Source organism: Gobio gobio, assembly GCF_949357685.1.
Source record: "Gobio gobio genome assembly, chromosome: 7".
NCBI classification, from domain to species: domain Eukaryota; kingdom Metazoa; phylum Chordata; class Actinopteri; order Cypriniformes; family Gobionidae; genus Gobio; species Gobio gobio.
In genome coordinates this window covers 5,716,348-5,732,061 of record NC_137103.1, presented here as the reverse complement: position 1 = coordinate 5,732,061, position 15,714 = coordinate 5,716,348, and positions in this window count along the sequence as shown.

Sequence of the window (15,714 nt, the reverse complement as noted above, 5' to 3'; positions counted from 1 at the left end):
CGTTAACCAATCAGGAGCTTGCTCTAGTAGTGACAACAATGAGGACAAAATCATATGTGGATACCCGGAGCTGTAGGATACATCTTCATACTTTATAGAAACAGGAATAAAAAGGATCTTGCATGGAAGAAAGTGAGTGAGGAGCTCGGACAGTATGGTAAGTTGTAAAAAGCGCTCTTTACTCAATTTGAGATTATATATATATATATATATATATACACATTTGAGGCTACAAGCTAGCTAAAGAAGGCAAATTGAGCTTATTCACCATATTTTAAAACATTCCATGTCAGCCATTTCGCAACGAGACTGGAGCCGGCTGGCAGAAGCCCCTCCCATGACGCAAATTCACGTCTGTTGTGAAGTGAATGTCAAGGGTGAATGAAGCGAGTAAACTCAAAATGTTCAAGCGTCCAACTACGCAAATAGCACGATTTATTCACGCAAGTCGTGTCGGGTGTGAACGCACAGTTAGATCTTTGAGTTCAGCTCATGAAAAATGGGAGCAAAAACAAAAGTGTTGCATTTATAATTTTGTTCAGTGTATATATAGGTGCTGGTCATATCATTAGAATATCATCAAAAAGTTTATTTCACTAATTCCGTTCAAAAAGTGAAACTTGTATATTATATTCATTCATTACACACAGACTAATATATTTCAAATGTTTATTTATTTTAATTTTGATGATTATAACTGACAACTAAGGAAAACCCCAAATTCAGTATCTCAGAAAATTTGAATATTACTTAAGACCAATACAAAGAAAGGATTTGTAGAAATCTTGGCCAACTGAAAAGTATGAACATGAAAAGTATGAGCATGTCCAGCACTCAATACTAAAGGCTGCAACATACTCCGCAAGAACAGAGAAAAAAGTTCTTGCTCCCAGGGCTGCGAGAACAAAATTACGTCATTTTGTTCTCGGAGCCCTGGTTTGGGAGTTCTCGCAGCTCGTTCTCGACACATCGTTTAAGCAGAACTTTTTTCTTTTGGGTGTCCGAGAACTATTGTGTGATTGGTCAGAATTTTAAAGTGAGCAGGGTTAATGCGGAGAAACGGAGATGTTCGGCACCTGCTTTTCTCGTGAAGTATGTAATGTCCTGGCCAGAACGAACTTTGTTCTTGTTCTTGCCACCTCGAGAAAACGAACAAATTTCTTTGTTCTTGCAAAGTATGTTCCAAGCTTCAGTTGGGGCTCCTTTTGCCTGGATTACTGCAGCAATGCGGCGTGGCATGAGGAGATCAGTCTGTGGCTCTGCTCAGGTGTTATGAGAGCCCAGGTTGCTCTGATAGTGGCCTTCAGCTCTTCTGCATTGTTGGGTCTGGCATATCTCATCTTCCTCTTGCTTTGGCACTGTGTGCAAATGCCAAGTCCTGTTGGAAAATTAAATCTGCATCTCCATAAAGTTGGTCAGCAGCAGGAAGCATGAAGTGCTCTAAAACTTCCTGGTATACGGCTGCGTTGACCTTGGACCTCAGAAAACACAGTGGACCAACACCAGCAGATGACATGGCACCCCAAACCATCACTGACTGTGGAAACTTTACACTGGACCTCAAGCAACGTGGATTGTGTGCCTCTCCTCTCTTCCTCCAGACTCTGGGACCCTGATTTCCAAAGGAAATGCAAAATGTACTTTCATCAGAGTACATAACTTTGGACCACTCAGCAGCAGTTCAGTCCTTTTTGTCTTTAGCCCAGGCGAGACACTTCTGACGCTGTCTGTTGTTCAAGAGTGTGACAGCTGAAACCCATGTCTTGCATACGTCTGTGCGTAGTGGTTCTTGAAGCACTGACTCCAGCTGCAGTCCACTCTTTGTGAATCTCCCCCACATTTTTAAATGGGTTTTGTTACACAATCCTCTCCAGGGTGTGGTTATCCCTATTGCTTGTACACTTTTTTCTACCACATCTTTTCCTTCCCTTCGCCTCTCTATTAATGTGCTTGGACACAGAGCTCTGTGAACAGCCAGCCTCTTTTGCAATGACCTTTTGTGTCTTGCCCTCCTTGTGCAAGGTGTCAATGGTCGTCTTTTGGACAACTGTCAAGTCAGCAGTCTTCCCCATGATTGTGTAGCCTACAGAACTAGACTGAGAGACCATTTAAAGGCCTTTGCAGGTGTTTTGAGTTAATTCGCTGATTAGAGTGTGGCACCAGGTGTCTTCAATATTGAACCTTTTCACAATATTCTAATTTTCTGAGATACTGAATTTTGGATTTTCCTTAGTTGTCAGTTATAATCATCAAAATTAAAAGAAATAAATATTTGAAATAGATCAGGCTGTGTGTAATGAATGAATATAAAATACAAGTTTCACTTTTTGAATGGAATTAGTAAAATAAATCAACTTTTTTGATGATATTCTAATTATATGACCAGCACATGTATATATATTAGGGCTGTCAAGCGATTACATTTTTTAATCTAATTAATTACACAATGTGGCGATTAATTAATCGCAAATGAATCATTGATTTATCTCTAACATAAGCACTGCAGTCACATAAAACTTGTAATCCAGAAATTTTAGGTTGCACTGCATGAGCAAACTATAACATAAAAAACATTGCCTGCCATTGTGGTTGTCACAACACCGCTACCAAAACCATTCAGTGTGTTTAGTGAAGCATTGCTCAGTAGATGCAGGAGGTTTTACAGATACTGAGACCAGATGCAGAGAATTAATCGACCACAAACATTTACCAATGTCATGCACAGGGACAGATTCTTGTCCGTTAAACTTTATCCTGGTTTCAGTTTTACATCAAAGCAAAAAAAAATAATTAGAACAGAACTCTGTGTGTGTGTGTGTGTGTGTGTGTGTGTGTGTGTGTGTGTGTGTGTGTGTGTGTGTGTGTGTGTGTGTGTGTGTGTGTGTGTGTGTGTGTGCGCGTATGGGGCGCCGTTTGTAAAGCGACTCACGCTGAAAATAACAGCAACATTTTGACACATTTAGCTTCAAACAATGTTTAAAAAACTGGTATGAATTTTTGGCGGTCACTTTTTTAGCACATTTACAACAATATTTGTCAACTTAGAGATATTTTAAATAGTTAAATCTAAATGTTAAATGTTAAATCTAAATGTTAATTGTTAAATCTAAATGTTAAATCTAAATCTAAATGTTAAATGTTAAATCTAAATCTAAATGTTATATCTAAATGTTAAATCTAAATCTAAATGTTAAATCTAAATCTAAATGTTAAATCTAAATGCTAAATCTAAATGCTAAATCTAAATCTAAATGTTAAATCTAAATCTAAATGTTAAATCTAAATCTAAATGTTAAATCTAAATCTAAATGCTAAATCTAAATGTTAAATCTAAACGTTAAATCTAAATGTTACATCTAAATCTAAATGTAAAATCTAAATGTTAAATCTAAATGTTAAAACCGGTTATCTGCATTCTGAATTTGCATATTAGTTAAATATTTAGTTTCACCCGAAACATTTAGATTCAACATTTATATTTAGATTTAACATTTAGATTTAGATTTTGTATTTAGATTTAACATTTAGATTTAACATTTAGATTTAACATTTAGATTTAGATGTAACATTTAGATTTAACGTTTAGATTTAACATTTAGATTTAGCATTTAGATTTAGATTCAACATTTAGATTTAGATTTAGATTTAACATTTAGATTTAGATTTAACATTTAGATTTAGCATTTAGATTTAGATTTAACATTTAGATTTAACATTTAGATTTAGATTTAACATTTTGATTTAGATTTAACATTTAGATTTAACATTTAGATTTAACTATTTAAAATATCTCTAAGTTTAATAAATATTGTTGTAAATGTGCTAAAAAAGTGACCGCCAAAAATTCATACCAGTTTTTTAAACATTGTTTGAAGCTAAATGTGTCAAAATGTTGCTGTTATTTTCAGCGTGAGTCGCTTTACAAACGGCGCCCCATACGCGCGTGCGTGCGTGCGTGCGTGCGTGCTTGCTCCACTGTATCACAACAGACTAATCACAGAAGTCCAGTATATATTCATTCAAAACCCTGGTTAACAAAAACAAACTTTGACCCATGTCAAATATGAAATGAAAACACAGAACAAAACATTGGATCTTGAATGATGCAGAAGATTATTAAGCCAATTTTCCAATAATTCCAAAATATGCACAATTATTCTTCTTCACAATATCCCTTGAAATGAATTTAACAGATAAGACATGTTAGTTAATGCTATAATGCAAGATATTTATTTACAAAACCTTAACTTGAGCAGAATTTTCAACATCAATACAATGAGAACACGAGCAGAGGAAGAAACTGAGCACAAACCACAAACACAATGACAGGTGTGTGTGTGTGTGTGTGTGTGTGTGTGTGTGTGTGAGAGAGAGAGAGAGAGAGAGAGAGAGAGAGAGAGAGAGAGTGTGTGTGTGTGTGTGTGTGTGTGTGTGTGTGTGTGTGTGTGTGTGTGTGTGTGTGTGTGTGTGTGTGTGTGTGTGTGTGTGTGTGTGTGTGTGTGTGTGTGTGTGTGTGTGTGTGTGTGTGTGTGTGTGTGTGTGTGTGTGTGTGTGTGGTCCTGGTAATGTTGGGGGACCTTGTGAGGAAAACAGCTTCTAAATCATACACTAAGTGATGTTTAAAAAAATAAAATAAAAATACAGACAGTTTTGTGTGATGGGCAGGTTTAGGGGTAAGGTTAGGGGATACAATATGCAGTTTCTACATAATAAAACATGTAAGAGGTATAAAATGACGCAAAGTGGTATGCAAATGACAGACCGCATTACAGTTCTGAACCCCAGCTTGGTTCCATCCAGACCCATTTTACATTTTCTATAGATTAAAGTGAGCAGCACGTCAAAACAATAGAGGTTTGTTCACACCACAAGCACTCAGGGCTGTTTATGGTAATGCTCTTTCAGTGCTACATCCTCTAATATTTTTATCAAGAGCCGAATGCGCTTCATTCAAGCACTTTCCATTCCATGCGCGTTGCTTCAAAATAGATACCTTTGCTAAAATGCTGCAGAAAATTAAAATGCAATAAATACAATTATTTTTATCTTTCATACAGATGACTCTGACTGTTTAACTAAACCAGGTTTGTGAAATGTTATGTTGACCCCCCCCCCCCCCCCCCCATACATTTAGTGTTACTAAAGCCATTTCATAACAAACAGTGTTATGAATTGGAAATGTATTTAGAGATGGCAAGGGAAGACAGAAATCTTTGGAATAACTAGTTAACTTGTTTTGTGCTCATGATGAGAGTTTTCATTATTATATTGTTTTAGTAGTTATAAAATAAAATATAAATAGTCCATACTTTTCTTAATGATAAATCCTGCACCCCCTGTTTTCCCAGGCTTAATTCCTTCTATAGGTGCCACACACGGAGATGTTTAAATGTACAAATAAATAAATATAAATAAATAAAGTCTGATAAAACATCTGATCTCAATTTTTATAGTCATATCCAGTTTTATTTCCTTTTTTTTGTAAATATTGGTAAAAAAAAATACTTAGACACTGCTTTTATCATTGCTTTGGCTTTTAAAGAGAAAGAAAGCGCACTTCAGTTATGGGTAATGAGAGTGGAAGAGTGCTGTTCATTCACTCCCCCACCTACATTTCCTGTTGGTAGGGTTAGTTTACATGGCAGCTCACATCATTTTAAAGATGCCGTTCCATCTGTGTCCAACTAGATCCAGGCAATTTCGTGATGGGCACGATCGATGTGTTCAGTCCGTGCTCTCCTACCTCCTCAGCTGCTTCTCGTCTTGGTCCTTCTATCCCCTGGTTATGAGGCCTAGACGGCGAGCACTGAGGGTGATCTAGGGAGCTCAATGGCAGCGCTTTTGGCTTCTGTCCAAAACTTGTAAATTGACCTCGTCTCTGATGGCGAGGGCTTACAATGCTGCTGACCAGGCCGGCTCTGCCCTGCACGCAAGGTATACCAGGCCAAAGCATTGAAAGAGCTGCACAAGGGTAGTCCTGACCCACAGCTGTTGCAGGAACTGCGTTCGGCAACCGTCTATGAAGGTTACGGCGTGAGCCCTGGGTCATGCGATGTCCACATTGGTGGTCCAGGAGCGTCACCTGTGGCTAAACCTTGTGGAGATAAAGGATGCAGAGAATGTTCGCTTTCTTGATGCCCCCATCGCGCAAGGCGGCCTCTTCGACAACTCTGTCGAGGACTCAGCTGTTTTTGGCAATAAAGAAACAAACTGAGGCTCATCATACCCAATCTGGTTTATCTTACCCAAGAACGCTACATCGATGACTGGCTGATTCTAGCTGAGTCTTGGGAGTTGGTATGTGAACACAGGAAGCTGGTCCTTCAGCACATAGCCCAATTGGAACTTGGGGTTAACTGGGAAAAGACAAGCTCTCCCCTGAGCATCTCTTTTCTCGGTGTGGAGTTGGACTTTGTCGCCATGACAACATGTCTGACAACAAGTGCTCAGTCAGTGCTGAACTGCTCGAGTGCAGGACTGCGGTTTTCATTGAAATATTTTCAGAGGCACCTAGGGTCTAAGAAAATATGCCCCACTGGCCCAATCCTCACATTGCGCTCTGTGGTACTTCCTGACCAAGGCTCCCCTCAGCACGGATGAACAAGCACCAAACATAACTGGCCCCAGGGCCTAAGAAAATATGCCCCACTGGCCCAACCTGCTTGGTTCTCAGAGCTCACACTCATGGCATCAGCCACTCTCCTGCCATATTCCCCTAAGTATATAAAACTGGATGTGTTCTGCTCTCTTTCAGCGAAATCCATTCTGAAACACGTCAGATAATGAACTGTAACTTAGCGAATACTTGTCACAAAAACATAAGATATATGTCTACAGAATGTCTATTTTTAAATGAAGTAAGTAAAATAAAAAAACAAATATTCCCAGTTTATGTAATCCGTTTGAAACCAAGGAGAGGTACAGTCTTTTCCTTCTCATTTCATTATCTGTAATGAGCTGAGACCACCACACCCCCAGCACTATTTTCATGGTAAATAGTTTACGTGATCCGTCAGCATCGCACACTTAAAAACAAATCTCGAACCAAAGATCATTGGACCTTCTTTTGGTAAGACAATGCAATTATTTGTGTATCTTTGGATAATTAATCTTTCAAATAATTCCGTCAGCTGAAATCATGGAAATGATCAGTGGATATATTTCTCACTAACTGGACACTATGATCAAGCAAATCAATATCAGATTACACATCTGGGGTCTCAGCAGCAGAATCGCCGCTTTGCAGTTTTGGAATTACCTAAGAGAAAAAGGAGAAAGAAGCACTGTGATTGACCTCAATTCATCTTCTTCCTGTGAATAAGGCATAACTCTGTGATTATACTTTATTTTTATGTGATAAACAAATGATATGTAATTGAAGAAGTCAAGGAATGCAATGAAGAAAGTTGATCTGAAGTCAAAGAAATGTTCCACTACCCAGAATATTAGTCAAGAGTACCCATTCAGATCTGTCACAATGTCTGGTATTTTAACTAGGGTTGCCACCTGTCTCGAGAAATACGGAATCATCCCGTATTTACAGGCACAATGACACGTGGTATCAAATCAATATGGGAAGCGATTTGTCCCGTATTTTACATAGGTCCACACATAGTTCAATAAACACATACGGATTTTGCAGTGTGGAGAATACTAATAGCAAAGAAATCAATTTCACAATAAGTAGTTCAGGAGCTCATTTGCATGTGATTGCGTTTTAGTGGCTTTGTTGCCATAGTGACGGAGTCTCGAAAACATGCGCTGTAAACTTGCGCGATTTTTAAAAAACATTTCAAGCTTGCGTCCACCGTTTGAACGCAAGAGGATCTCCAGATATAGAGCTGAATAGAACAAAGGTATCAATGGGTCTATCCAGTAACTCATGATGAACCTCAGGTGAACTGCACACTTTATGAGAAGCATTTCAGTGTCTCAGACTGACTGACTTAAAACAGCAGCGCTGACAGACACATCCGTGCTCTAATGGATAATACATTAATATAATATTCCATACATTATCAGAGCTTGGCAGACATAATTAGTATATTTTTTAGACATTAGACTGGTTAATTAATAGATTATAGCCTAAATAATATTATTATTAATTTATAATTTAGCTAGGCTATAGCCTATAAATCATACATAGGCCTAGTAAATAATCCTGTCATATTAAGTTTATGACATTTTTGAAAAAAATTTTAGATAAAAATGGGACAAATAATTACATAATAATATAGTCATAATTTAAATAATTAATACAAAATTTAACATTTTTGAATTTCAAAATTGTCAAAAAAAGTGATTACTGGTTCTGCTTAAAGGGTTAGTTCACCCAAAAATGAAAATTCTGTCATTAATTGCTCACCCTCATGTCGTTCGAGACCCGTCAGACCTCCGTTCATCTTCAGACACAAATGAAGATATTTTTGTGTAAATCTGATGCTGAGAAAGGCTTCAGATAGGCCTCCATTAACATTCTGTACATTTCCTCTCCCAAGACGCATAAAAGGCACTTAAAACGTCGTTACAAAGTCCATCTCACCACAGTGACTCTACAATAATTTTACGATGCGACGACAATAGTTTTTGTGCGCAAAAAAAAAATCAAAATAACACCTTTATCCAACTTGTTCTTGTCTTCCGTGTGTGCCTCCACGACGCATGTGCGAGAATATGACGCAGATCCGGCGTTCGGGAATCCATGAAATGCACACTTTAGCCTGATTTTGAGCACTACGCCGAGACCTAAAGCACGATCAATGTAGAATCCAAAAGCTTAGACACGCGCGTCTTCCTCTGCTTGTAAACAAATCTCTTCTGGGTCATGTGTCCGAACGCCGGATCTGCGTCATATTCTCGCACATGCGTATAACGTATTTTCCCGGTAAGTTGACGCAGATCCCAGCTGCCTTGTTAAAGCGGATTCTATTGTGTGACACCGAGTACGAATACACGGAGTCCGCCCGGACATAGAAATTGAGCTTTGAGGAGACGCTGGCGCGATCGAAAAGTCGCAAAGTGTGTACTTATATTTGTGTGTGTGTGTGTGTGTGTGTGTGTGTGAGGCGCGGGTGCGAACAGTGGAAACATAAAAACATACTCCGTCATTTTATTTATACAGGACATCGTTCAAACTGCAAACTGTTTAAGTTAACGTTACTGTTAATTAAAATTAAGGAAAACAAATTCATCTGAAATGTAGCAAATTAATTTTCAATTTATTCAGGTACAGTTACCAAACATATCTCAAGGTCTTTTTGTCTTTGTATTAATTTAATTAATAAACTAATTATATAAAAATATTGTCAGTGCACTACAAATAAACTGGTTCTATACCTTTACTTTATTAATAAAACTTATTTAAAAAAATAAAAGGCTTAGTAATTTTATTTTCCTTTGGTGGTACAGCCTGAGACATGCACAAGCCTTCTGCATTTTTGTTTTGCTTTTCCCTCCACTGTACCGAACCGTGATGTCTGAACCGAACAGTGACTTCTGTGTACCGTTCCATCATGTCCGGTGACGTCCGCTTCGGGTACACTTCGAGTCCGCCGCGGTGTCCGGGTATGTGTACTCAGGAAACAGCTGACACTTGTAGCTATAGGCTATAATCAATTGCATGAATGTACCAAAGCATTTGCAATTTGTTCAAAACAATGAGAAATTGTTTTTATGATGTGCACAAGTGATAATGTGGAGTTTAAAACAAGAAATTTAGTTTTGATTTGAGAAATGCACCAAAATGACTGAGAAAAACTGTAATTAATATAATGTAATATAATATAATAATAATATAAATGTAGTGGATGTGTTGCGAATGGAACGGCACTGGTGTTCTGACGTTGAATTGCGCATGCGCGACTTAAACTGCCACTTCGTGACGTTCTACTGTAACCGTCTACTACGGGAGATCACAACGTGAAAGATTAGGTAAGTAAATGTTGTTTTATGGTATATGACATTATAATTGCATCAGTATATGATTGTACCACTAGTCTTTTATTTAATCTGTGTTGATATATTTTAAACTTAAAGGGGTGGTAAACCACGATTTCACTATTCTAACTTTAGCTAGCGTGTAATGTTGCTGCTTGAGCATAAACAACATCTGCAAAGTTACAACGTTCAAAGTTTAAAGCAAAGGGAGATATTTGCTTTTAAAGAAATCAGTTTCTAAGGACTACAGCAAACGGCCAGCAGGCGACTACAGACATTTCTCCAGGGCTTGCTGACATCACCAGGCCCAATATTTACATAAACCCCTCCTCCGAGAATATTAACTAAGGGGGGGTGAGGCCATTTTGTATCGCGGCGCTGTTGTGGTATAGTAAGGCGGGAGTGTTGTTGCCGCGATGCCAAGGAAACGCTGTTATTTTCATCCGGATTGCAGGTCTGGGGTACTTGCTCTGTTCAGCCTTCATAGGGACGGGGGTGCGTTGCAGAGTGTTTAACATACAGCATGTTGCACGTGTGTTTGAGTCAGCGGGGAATCAGGCACGCGCAGGGCTCCCTGCAGCACAACAGAGGAGAACATCCACCGTCTTCGCGATTTCAATGCCAGATTTGCACAACGTCAGCTGCGTGAAAAAAACACTGCCGGTGCGTGGATGCACGACGCGCGCGCTGCACATTTCACGGAGGACAACACAAACTTCCACAAACTTCGCGAGTTCAATGCAGGATATGCACAACGGCTTGTCCTGAAAGCTGGATTTACAAACAGAAGCTGTTTACGGGCCACAACCTGTAAGTCTGATTTATTTTTCATCGATGTGTTTTCCTGTAATAGGTTGTAGCAAGGAAGTAAACAGATGACAACGCTGTTCTGCAAACCAGTCTGTTAAATGCTTATTCATACTTAACGTTATCCGACGAACACCTAATGTTACAAACACTAACGTTAAAATCTCAACAGCGAACCTGACATTAGTGTAAATGATTCTTTGATTAGAGCTTTTATGTATTGTTTATCTTCAGGCATGCTAAACATGGTTCTGTGTGTGATTTGGCTAACTTACTAGTTAAAGCCAGTGCTTAGTGTTCGTTTTGGGTTAGTTCTTGCGACAGATATTTGGCTATAATCGTTCTAAAAATACAAAAGTTAAAGTGCCATTCAGTAGCGATCATTATAGATCCGCAGTCTTTACTCTCGAGGACTGAACAGGTTCTGCTCGATCATCTTCACTCAAATGTTCTGGGTCTGATTGGGGCTCATATGGTTTTATTGACGCCGTTGTTTCTATGACCAAAGCACAGCCTCCGGTAAGGGAAGGGGCGTGACGTTTCCGACAAACGTACACTAGGCGGTTAGCGAATCACAACACACTGGGCCAGCTAACCAATCAGAGCCCACTGCGTATTTTTGAGGGACTGGCTTCATACAACCCGGAAAGCATCAGACCGTTTTACAAGGAGGGACAGAGCAGTGTAGAATAAAGGTCAAATATATGAAAAATAAGGCAATTTTTTTTAAACGAAGCATGAACACGTTACAGTGCACCCCACAAACACAGTCAAGCCTTCAAAAGAATGTGTTTTACCACCCCTTTAAGCTAATTTGAAAGTTTTTTTCCGTTTGTACAAAGATATGTCTGCTGTTGGCAACAACACCTCAGGCAGCATTGAGGTTAGAGCTGATGTGAAGCAAACAATGTAAGTATAGCTTAAACATCCTCTAAAAAAACATGTTAAATGTTTTACTATGCAATACAAATATTTTTTAATGTTGGGGAAAGAAGATTAACAGATTAGAAATAGATTAATACAGTAATTATTAGTTATTTTTATTACTTATCTTACATGACAGTTAATTATACTTACTTTTCAAAAGTGAGCTATAGCTACTTCATGTCTCTTGTTGATTAGAGCCCCTATGGAGTGGACAGAGAAGCATGATGTACTTCTCTGTAGAGAAATCCTAGTCACAGAACCATACAGGTACAAGAAGGGCAGTGTTGACAAGGGCAAGGCCTGGTCTACAATAGCAGACACACTGAATTGCTCTCAAGATCCTAAATTTAAGGTCATGCAGAGGTCAGTGAGGGAGAGATTCACCTTGATACAGGTGAAATACAAGGCCAGAAATAACAAAGATGAGAAGAGCAGTGGCACATCAACAGAAACAACAGAGCTTGATGATCTCATTGAAGAAATAACAGAAAAAGAAAGAGCAGCCGAGGAAAACAAATGGAGTGATGAGAATACGAGGAAGTTAGAGACAGACAGGGCCAAAGCAGAAGAGGCGAGGAAGAGGGCCATGGAGAGGGTGAGCCAGACCAACAGGAGGCTTAGTGAAGAGGGAGAGGACTGGAGAAACGACAAACGTAGGAGAAGGAGTGGGAATGACACTATTGAGTTTTTGAGGGAGAGAAGCCAGACTGAGAGGGTTCTAAGGGAAAAGGAAAAAATACAAGTTGAAGAGCAAGCAAAAGCAGCACAACAGGCACAAAGGCAGATGAGTGAAATGATGCAACTAATGCAACAACAGCAACAGCAAATGCAGGAAATGCAGACTATGCTGCAACAGCAAGGGCAAGCATTACTTAGTCTCATTGAAAACATGTCAAAGAAATAGTGATTATTTTATTCTTTCAGTCTTTTGCAATTTGACAAAAACATGTATTTGTGATTTCATTCATAAAACATTTTAACACATATGCTTGTTAATAAAATATACAATTAGTTAACATAAAATATCACATTTTTAATAAAATTTTGTGCTATGTATATTGTGTGTTTGTGTACTAAACTAACTATATATAAATAAATATTTTTTTGTTCATATCAAAATAATAAAATATTATAAAATGTCTCAATCTTTTTAAATTCTGTTTATGTTGTGTACCCTTATTTATTGATTATGTGTTCATTTATTTAATTATACATGCATACGTAGCACAGTATAGCTGTGCATGTGTTACCTCATGAAAAATAGTCACGAATGTGTGGAGGATCCAAGTTAAAAAACTGCCATGTCTGATTACCATACAGACAAGTAAGTGCATTTCTTAACAAAGCAGATACAACAGACATTTCTCCAACACTACTCAAACCAATTTTTAAATTCTTTTTGAAGTCCATGAACTTGAAGTAGTTTGCTATGTCCCCAAACATCCATTCCACAGACACTCTGACTTCACTCATTCTTTTGTGGAGCTCCATCATCTGAGGGGTGAGGTGAACATGACCAAATGGGGCTTGCAGATGCACACGCAGTGGGTATGCTGGGCCGCCGTACACACACATTGGATGACCATCTACAGACATGGCATGATGTTCCAGCAGTGTCAATAGACCAGATTCTGCCAGCATTCCTGAGTCATGCTTCTTTCCCTCTGTTAAAATGTAATTTAAAAATATTTTTTTTTTAAATACACACACACACACACACACACACACACACACACACACACACACACACACACACACACACACACACACACACACACATATATATATATTTTAAAGGTAATGATAATGTTTCTAAAGATGGCAAAGCATTCAGACTGACCTACAGGGCCGTACAGATGGGCAATCAAACCATTAGGAATGGCTACTGCCTGATATTTTAAACTGTGAATTCGTTTGTGACCATTATATAGGATCCTCTGTGTTCTGGCAATGGGTCGTACAGTGCCATCTATGAATCCAAAGCAGTTGTCAAGAGGGGCTCCTATTTGGTGGATGCAGTCAGCATATGTTTCCAGTGCTGCAGGGGTCAGTATGGTGTCATTCCACTGAGTTATCCTCTGATGATGTGCAGAATATATGTAGTCCAGCACAGCGTTTGTGACTCTGCACAGGACTGGAACTTCGTTGACCAAATCTTTGCATCATATCACTATACCGGCATGGGTATATCAGCCTTTTAAGCAGCACACACAGCGCCTCAACTCCTCCCACAACACTTCTCTGATCACAAACGATCTCGTTGGGAATCCCGAGAACATCAGCCAGAATTGGTAGGTCACATTTTCTGACGCGAAATTCATTTAGGCATTCGTCGTCTTCCATGTTATCAAGGTTAAAAGGCAAGTATTGCTTACAAGGTAAATCTAGGTTTTTAGACTTATTCACATCATACAAGAGTAAAAACTCTTCTTCTGACAATAGATTATTATTTAATGTCAAAAGCAACCCTTCTCTTGCTTTTTTGAATGACATTTTTTGTAGTTCAATGAATGAAATCTGCGTTGCTCTGTCTTGTTTACGTTTGCTTAGTGATTTTTACGTTCTCGGCTACGGCGAGTGGCAGTTTAAGTCGCGCATGCGCAATACAACGTCAGAACACCGTTGCCGTTCCATTCGCAGCTGTTGCTTAAAGTCCCTAATATGAGAGGGAACAGCAGAACGCAAAGTAGGAGAAAACACTTCAAACTAATAAAATCACTCATAAAAGCAAGCGATTTTGCAGCAGGGGTTCAATCTTCAACTGGCTGGGAGGAGCCGCCACTGGGAGATCATGTGACCTGTCAGTGGGTGGTGGCAAGCTGCCAGTCTGTAGGCTTGTTCGACTTCACCCAGCGATGCTCAGACCGATCGGCGGATGACTTGAGGCAGTGCATGCCGGTTAGAAATGTTGTCCGACTTGAGGCAGCGCCGACGCCACGTGACAGTGACGAATGTCAACAAAGCGCCGGGCAAGTGAATCGAGAGCAGCCGCTAATACAGCCGGTGCAGTTTCTCCAGAGCAGCTGCTCGAGGCTACACGGACACGATTGGCCAGATTCTCCGCATGACAGCGAGCACGTGTGTTTTGTGTTTATTCTAAAACCTTCTAAAACCTAAATGTGTACAAATCTGTTTTTTATAACAGTAAAACCTCTTTTCATGTAGTCGCAATGTTATATTGTCATGTTTATCAAAATAAAACTGATAAAAAATGTAGACCCCACTTCATTGATAGTGTAGGCTTATATGTTGAACTTTATTCTTGTACAAACACACGCTGTATTAAGCAGTACATAAAGTATTACATGACAACAATGTCTCCGAAACATCTGTGTATTGCCAAATATTGCATTTATTTCACTTCAGCTGATAAAGTATGCAAACACAGCGCGAGCGTCACTGCGGGAAGCAGAAAGTGTCCGACTTCACGTCTCCGTTTGCAGCTCCTGCACGCGGCTCCTCTCGCTGATCAGTGGCATCCAGTCTCAGCCGCTGTTGAGCTGCAAGTATAAAGCCTTCTCTATCACTCTCACTGCACGGAAATACAATATTTTATTATTGTGAATATAATCTTATGAATCTGTTCTTTTATATGATTGATGTTTTAGGGGGGTTTCTCACATTTAAAGCAGTCAAATGAGCGTGATCATGATCATGGGTGCTTACTGACGCTTGGGCTCATTTCAGCACAGCCGCTGTTGCCTCCCTTTCCAAGAATATTGTTCTAATTTGTATGGGTACTGTCGCTGGTTGTGACGATTTTACGATTTATGTAATGTAATAGGCTAATGTAGATGCAGAAAAAATTGCCTACGAAAACATGAATTATCCCAATAACATGACTCTTTCTCATTGCCTTGAGTATTTTCAGCAACAACAGGACAAACTTTAGCAAACGTCTTTTTAATAATTTAATAAAAGAAAGCTAACTTAAACTGTGGAGCACACAGACTATATCGGTATATTTCAATTTCAAATATCAAATTCAAGACACAAACTATTTACAAAAAAAAGTAACTAGCCTATATGGTAGTACTTAAAACT